Below are 7359 nucleotides of genomic sequence, written 5' to 3' on the forward strand. Positions count from 1 at the left end.
CGCCAAAACCATAGATCCACCCCAAAACCACCCTAAACCTACCTGATGTTCTCCAAAACCCACAATTTACACTTTTTCACCATGATGACGAACAAGAAACAAACTAAAACCCAAAGGTGAACCCAAATCACGTCAAAAACACAACAAAATAAAACGAGATAACCCCCAAAACTGAAAGAAAATCCCCGAAAACCATAGATACACGCCAAAACCATCCTAAACCTACCTGATGTTCTCCAAAACCCACAATCCACACCAATTTAACATAATGACCAACAATAACCCAACAAAACCCAACAGAGACCCCAAAAAACGTCAAAAACACCCCAAACAAGAACGGCATCACCACCAAAACTGGAAGAAAATCCCCCAAAACCATAGATCCACCCGAAAACCACCCTAAACCTACCTGATGTTCTCCAAAACCCACAATCCACTCCTATTTAACATAATGACCAACAAGAACACAACAAAACCCAACGGAGACCCCAAAACACGTCCAAAACACCCCAAAAAAGAACAGGATCACGCCAAAAAATAGAAGAAAACCCCAAATACCATAGATCCACCCCAAAGACACCCTAAACCTACCTGATGTTCTCCAAAACCCCCAATTTACCCTTTTCCAACACGATGACCAACGAGAACCCAACAAAACCCAACGGAGACCCCAAAAAACGTCAAAAACACCCCAAACAAGAACGGCATCACCCCCAAAATTGGAAGAAAATCCGCCAAAACAATAGATCCACCCCAAAACCACCCTAAACCTACCTGATCTTCTCCAAAACCCACAATCCACTCCTATTTAACATAATGACAAACAAGAACACAACAAAACCCAACGGAGACCCCAAAACACGTCCAAAACACCCCAAAAAAGAACAGGATCACGCCAAAAAATAGAAGAAAAACCAAATACCATAGATCCACCCCAAAACCACCCTAAACCTACCTGATGTTCTCCAAAACCCACAACTTACCCTTTTCCAACACGATGACCAACGAGAACCCAACAAAACACAACAGAGAACCCAAAAAACGTCAAAAACACCCCAAACAAGAACGGCATCATCCCCAAAACTGGAAGAAAACCCCAAATACCATAGATCCACCCCAAAGACACCCTAAACCTACCTGATGTTCTCCTAATCCCAAAGCACACTCCCAACCACCATAAAACACATTAGGAACTCAACGAAACGCAACGGAAACCCCAAAACACTTCAAAATCACCCGAAGAAAGGAGAGGATCACTCTCCAAAATAGAAGAAAACCCCAAATACCATGAATCCACGCGAAAAGTACCCCTAAACCTACCTGAAGTTCTCCAAAACCAGCAATTTACCATTTTTCCACCATGATGACCACGGAAAACCCAACGAAACCCAAAGGAGACCCCCAAACACGTGAAAAAAAAAAACAAAATCAACCCAGATCCTAAAAAAAAAAAAAAAAAAAAAAAGAAAAAATGCCAGGATTTAAACCTAAAAAAACCCTTAAACCTACCTGATGTTCTGCAAAACCCACAATCCACTCCTATTTAACATAATGACAAACAAGAACCCAACAAAACCTAATGGAGACCCCAAAACACATCAAAAACACCCCAAAAAATATCGGCATCACCCCCAAAACTGGAAGAAAATACGCCAAAACCATAGATCCACCCCAAAACCACCCTAAACCTACCTGATGTTCTCCAAAACCCACAATTTACACTTTTTCACCATGATGACGAACAAGAAACAAACTAAAACCCAAAGGTGAACCCAAATCACGTCAAAAACACAACAAAATTAAACGAGATAACCCCCCAAACTGAAAGAAAATCCCCCAAAACCATAGATACACGCCAAAACCATCCTAAACCTACCTGAAGTTCTCCAAAACCCACAATCCACACCAATTTAACATAATGACCAACAAGAACACAACAAAACCCAACGGAGACCCCAAAACACGTCCAAAACACCCCAAAAAAGAACAGGATCATGCCAAAAAATAGAAGAAAACCCCAAATACCATAGATCCACCCCAAAACCACCCTAAACCTACCTGATGTTCTCCAAAAACAACAATTTACCCTTTTCCAACACGATGACCAACGAGAACCCAACAAAACAAAACAGAGAACCCAAAAAACGTCAAAAACACCCCAAACAAGAACGGCAATACCCCCAAAACTGGAAGAAAACCCCAAATACCATAGATCCACCCCAAAGACACCCTAAACCTACCTGATGTTCTCCTAATCCCAAAGCACACTCCCAACCACCATAAAACACATTAGGAACTCAACGAAACGCAACGGAAACCCCAAAACACTTCAAAATCACCCGAAGAAAGGAGAGGATCACTCTCCAAAATAGAAGAAAACCCCAAATACCATAAATCCACGCGAAAATTACCCCTAAACCTACCTGAAGTTCTCCAAAACCAGCAATTTACCATTTTTCCACCATGATGACCACGGAAAACCCAACGAAACCCAACGGAGACCCCCAAACACGTGAAAAAAAAACCAAAATCAACCCAGATCCTAAAAAAAAAAAAAAAAAGAAAAAATGCCAGGATTTAAACCTAAAAAAACCCTTAAACCTACCTGATGTTCTGCAAAACCCACAATCCACTCCTATTTAACGTAATGACAAACAAGAACCCAACAAAACCTAATGGAGACCCCAAAACACGTAAAAAACACCACAAAAAATATCGGCATCACCCCCAAAACTGGAAGAAAATCCCCCAAAACCATAGATCCACCCGAAAACCACCATAAACCTCCCTGATGTTCTCAAAAACCCACAATCCAATCCTATTTAATATAATGACAAAGAAGAACCCAACAATACCCAACAGAGACCCCAAAAAACGTCAAAAACACCCCAAACAAGAACGGCATCACCCCCAAAACTGGAAGAAAATCCCCCAAAACCATAGATCCACCCGAAAACCACCCTAAACCTACCTGATGTTCTCCAAAACCCACAATCCACTCCTATTTAACATAATGACTAACAAGAACACAACAAAACCCAACGGAGACCCCAAAACACGTCCAAAAACACCCCAAAAAAGAACAGGATCACGCCAAAAATAGAAGGAAACCCCAAATACCATAGATCCACCCCAAAGACACCCTAAACCTACCTGATGTTCTCCAAAACCCACAATTTACCCTTTTCCAACACGATGACCAACGAGAACCCAACAAAACCCAACAGAGACCCCAAAAAACGTCAAAAACACCCCAAACAAGAACGGCATCACCCCCAAAATTGGAAGAAAATCCCCCAAAACCATAGATCCACCCCAAAACCACCCTAAACCTACCTGATGTTCTCCAAAACCCACAATCCACTCCTATTTAACATAATGACCAACAAGAACACAACAAAACCCAACGGAGACCACAAAACACGTCCAAAACACCCCAAAAAAGAACAGGATCATGCCAAAAAATAGAAGAAAAACCAAATACCATAGATCCACCCCAAAGACACCCTAACCTACCTGATGTTCTCCAAAAACAACAATTTACCCTTTTCCAACACGATGACCAACGAGAACCCAACAAAACACAACAGAGAACCCAAAAAACGTCAAAAACACCCCAAACAAGAACGGCATCATCCCCAAAACTGGAAGAAACCCCAAATACCATAGATCCACCCCAAAGACACCCTAAACCTACCTGATGTTCTCCTAATCCCAAAGCACACTCCCAACCACCATAAAACACATTAGGAACTCAACGAAACGCAACGGAAACCCCAAAACACTTCAAAATCACCCGAAGAAAGGAGAGGATCACTCCGCCCAAAAGAAGAAAACCCCAAATACAATGAATCCACGCGAAAAGTCCCCCTAAACCTACCTGAAGTTCTCCAAAACCAGCAATTTACCCTTTTCCACCATGATGACCACGGAAAACCCAACGAAACCCAACGGAGACCCCCAAACACGTGAATAAAAAAAAACAAAATCAACCCAGATCCTAAAAAAAAAAAAAAAATAAAAAAATGCCAGGATTTAAACCTAAAAAAACCATTAAACCTACCTGATGTTCTGCAAAACCCACAATCCACTCCTATTTAACATAATGACAAACAAGAACCCAACAAAACCTAATGGAGACCCCAAAACACGTCCAAAACACCCCAAAAAAGAACAGGATCATGCCAAAAAATAGAAGAAAACCCCAAATACCATAGATCCACCCCAAAACCACCCTATCCCTACCTGATGTTCTCCAAAAACAACAATTTACCCTTTTCCAACACGATGACCAACGAGAACCCAACAAAACACAACAGAGAACCCAAAAAACGTCAAAAACACCCCAAACAAGAACGGCATCACCCCCAAAACTGGAAGAAAACCCCAAATACCATAGATCCACCCCAAAGACACCCTAAACCTACCTGATGTTCTCCTAATCCCAAAGCACACTCCCAACCACCATAAAACACATTAGGAACTCAACGAAACGCAACGGAAACCCCAAAACACTTCAAAATCGCCCGAAGAAAGGAGAGGATCACTCCGCCCAAAAGAAGAAAACCCCAAATACCAGGAATCCACGCGAAAAGTACCCCTAACCTACCTGAAGTTCTCCAAAACCAGCAATTTACCATTTTTCCACCATGATGACCACGGAAAACCCAACGAAACCCAACGGAGACCCCAAAACACGTCAAAAACACACCAAAATCAACAGATCCTAAAAAAAAAAGAAAAACAAAATGCCAGGATTTTACCCTAAAAAAACCCTTAAACCTACCTGATGTTCTCCAAAACCCACAATGTACCCTTTTCCACCATGATGACCCATGAGAACGCAACAAAACCCAATAGTGACCCCAAAAAACGTCAAAAACACCCCAAACAAGAACGGCATCACCACCAAAACTGGAAGAAAATCCCCCAAAACCATAGATCCACCCAAAACCACCCTAAACCTACCTGATGTTCTCCAAAACCCACAATCCACACCTATTTAACATAATGACAAACAAGAACCCAACAAAACCTAATGGAGACACCAAAACACTTCAAATACAGCCCAAAAAAGAACAGGATCACGCCAAAAAATAGAAGAAAACCCCAAATACCATAGATCCACCCCAAAGACACCCTAAACCTACCTGATGTTCTCCTAATCCCAAAGCACACTCCCAACCACCATAAAACACATTAGGAATTCAACGAAACGCAACGGAAACCCCAAAACACTTCAAAATCACCCGAAGAAAGGAGAGGATCACTCCCCCAAAAAGAAGAAAACCCAAAATACCATGAATCCACGCGAAAACTCCCCTAAACCTACCTGAAGTTCTCCAAAACCCACAATTTACACTTTTACAACACGATGACCATGTAAAACCCAATGAAACCCAACGGAGACCCCAAAACACGTCAAAAACAACACAAAAAGTACAGGATCATCCCCCTCCCCGAAAAAAAAAAAAAAACTGAATACCATATATCCACGCCAACACCACCCTAAACCTACCTGATGTTCTCCAAAACCCACAATTTACACTTCTCACGATGATGACGAACGAGAACCCAACAAAACCAAACAGAGACCACAAAAACCTTAAAAAATACTCCAAACAAGAATGGCATCACCCCCAAAACTGGAAGAAAATCCCCCAAAACCATAGATCCACCCCAAAGACACCCTAAAACTACCTGATGTTCTCCAAAACCCACAATCCACTCCTATTTAACATAATGATAAACAAGAACCCAACTAAACCTAATGGAGACCCCAAAACACGTAAAAAACACCCCAAAAAATATCGGCATCACCCCCAAAACTGGAAAAAATACGCCAAAACCATAGATCCACCCCAAAGACACCCTAAACCTACCTGATGTTCTCCAAAACCCACAATTTATACTTTTCCACCATGATAACCAACGAGAACCCAACAGAACCCAACAGAGACCCCAAAAACGTCAAAAACACCCAAACAAGAACGGCATCACCACCAAAACTGGAAGAAAATCCCCCAAAACCATAGATCCACCCCAAAGACACCCTAAACCTACCTGATGTTCTCCAAAACCCACAATTTACCCTTTTCCAACACGATGACCAACGAGAACCCAACAGAACCCAACAGAGACCCCAAAAAACGTCAAAAACACCCCAAACAAGAACGGCATCACCCCCAAAACTGGAAGAAAATACGCCAAAACCATAGATCCACCCCAAAACCACCCTAAACCTACCTGATCTTCTCCAAAAAACACAATTTACCCTTTTCCAACACGATGACCAACGAGAACCCAACAGAACCCAACAGAGACCCCAAAAAACGTCAAAAACACCCAAACAAGAACGGCATCACCACCAAAACTGGAAGAAAATACCCAAAATCATAGATCCACCCCAAAAACCACCCTAAACCTACCTGATGTTCTCCAAAACCCACAATCCACTCCTATTTAACATAATGACAAACAAGAACACAACAAAACCCAACGGAGACCCCAAAACACGTCCAAAACACCCCAAAAAAGAACAGGATCACGCCAAAAAATAGAAGAAAAACCAAATACCATAGATCCACCCCAAAACCACCCTAAACCTACCTGATGTTCTCCAAAACCCACAACTTACCCTTTTCCAACACGATGACCAACGAGAACCCAACAAAACACAACAGAGAACCCAAAAAACGTCAAAAACACCCCAAACAAGAACGGCATCATCCCCAAAACTGGAAGAAAACCCCAAATACCATAGATCCACCCCAAAGACACCCTAAACCTACCTGATCTTCTCCTAATCCCAAAGCACACTCCCAACCACCATAAAACACATTAGGAACTCAACGAAACGCAACGGAAACCCCAAAACACTTCAAAATCACCCGAAGAAAGGAGAGGATCACTCCGCCCAAAAGAAGAAAAACCCCAAATACAATGAATCCACGCGAAAAGTCCCCCTAAACCTACCTGAAGTTCTCCAAAACCAGCAATTTACCCTTTTCCACCATGATGACCACGGAAAACCCAACGAAACCCAACGGAGACCCCCAAACACGTGAATAAAAAAAAACAAAATCAACCCAGATCCTAAAAAAAAAAAAAAAATAAAAAAATGCCAGGGATTTAAACCTAAAAAAACCATTAAACCTACCTGATGTTCTGCAAAACCCACAATCCACTCCTATTTAACATAATGACAAACAAGAACCCAACAAAACCTAATGGAGACCCCAAAACACGTCCAAAACACCCCAAAAAAGAACAGGATCATGCCAAAAAATAGAAGAAAACCCCAAATACCATAGATCCACCCCAAAACCACCCTATCCCTACCTGATGTTCTCCAAAAAC

This window comes from Aythya ferina (genome assembly GCF_964211825.1).
Source record: "Aythya ferina genome assembly, contig: HAP1_SCAFFOLD_136, whole genome shotgun sequence".
Classification (NCBI taxonomy): domain Eukaryota; kingdom Metazoa; phylum Chordata; class Aves; order Anseriformes; family Anatidae; genus Aythya; species Aythya ferina.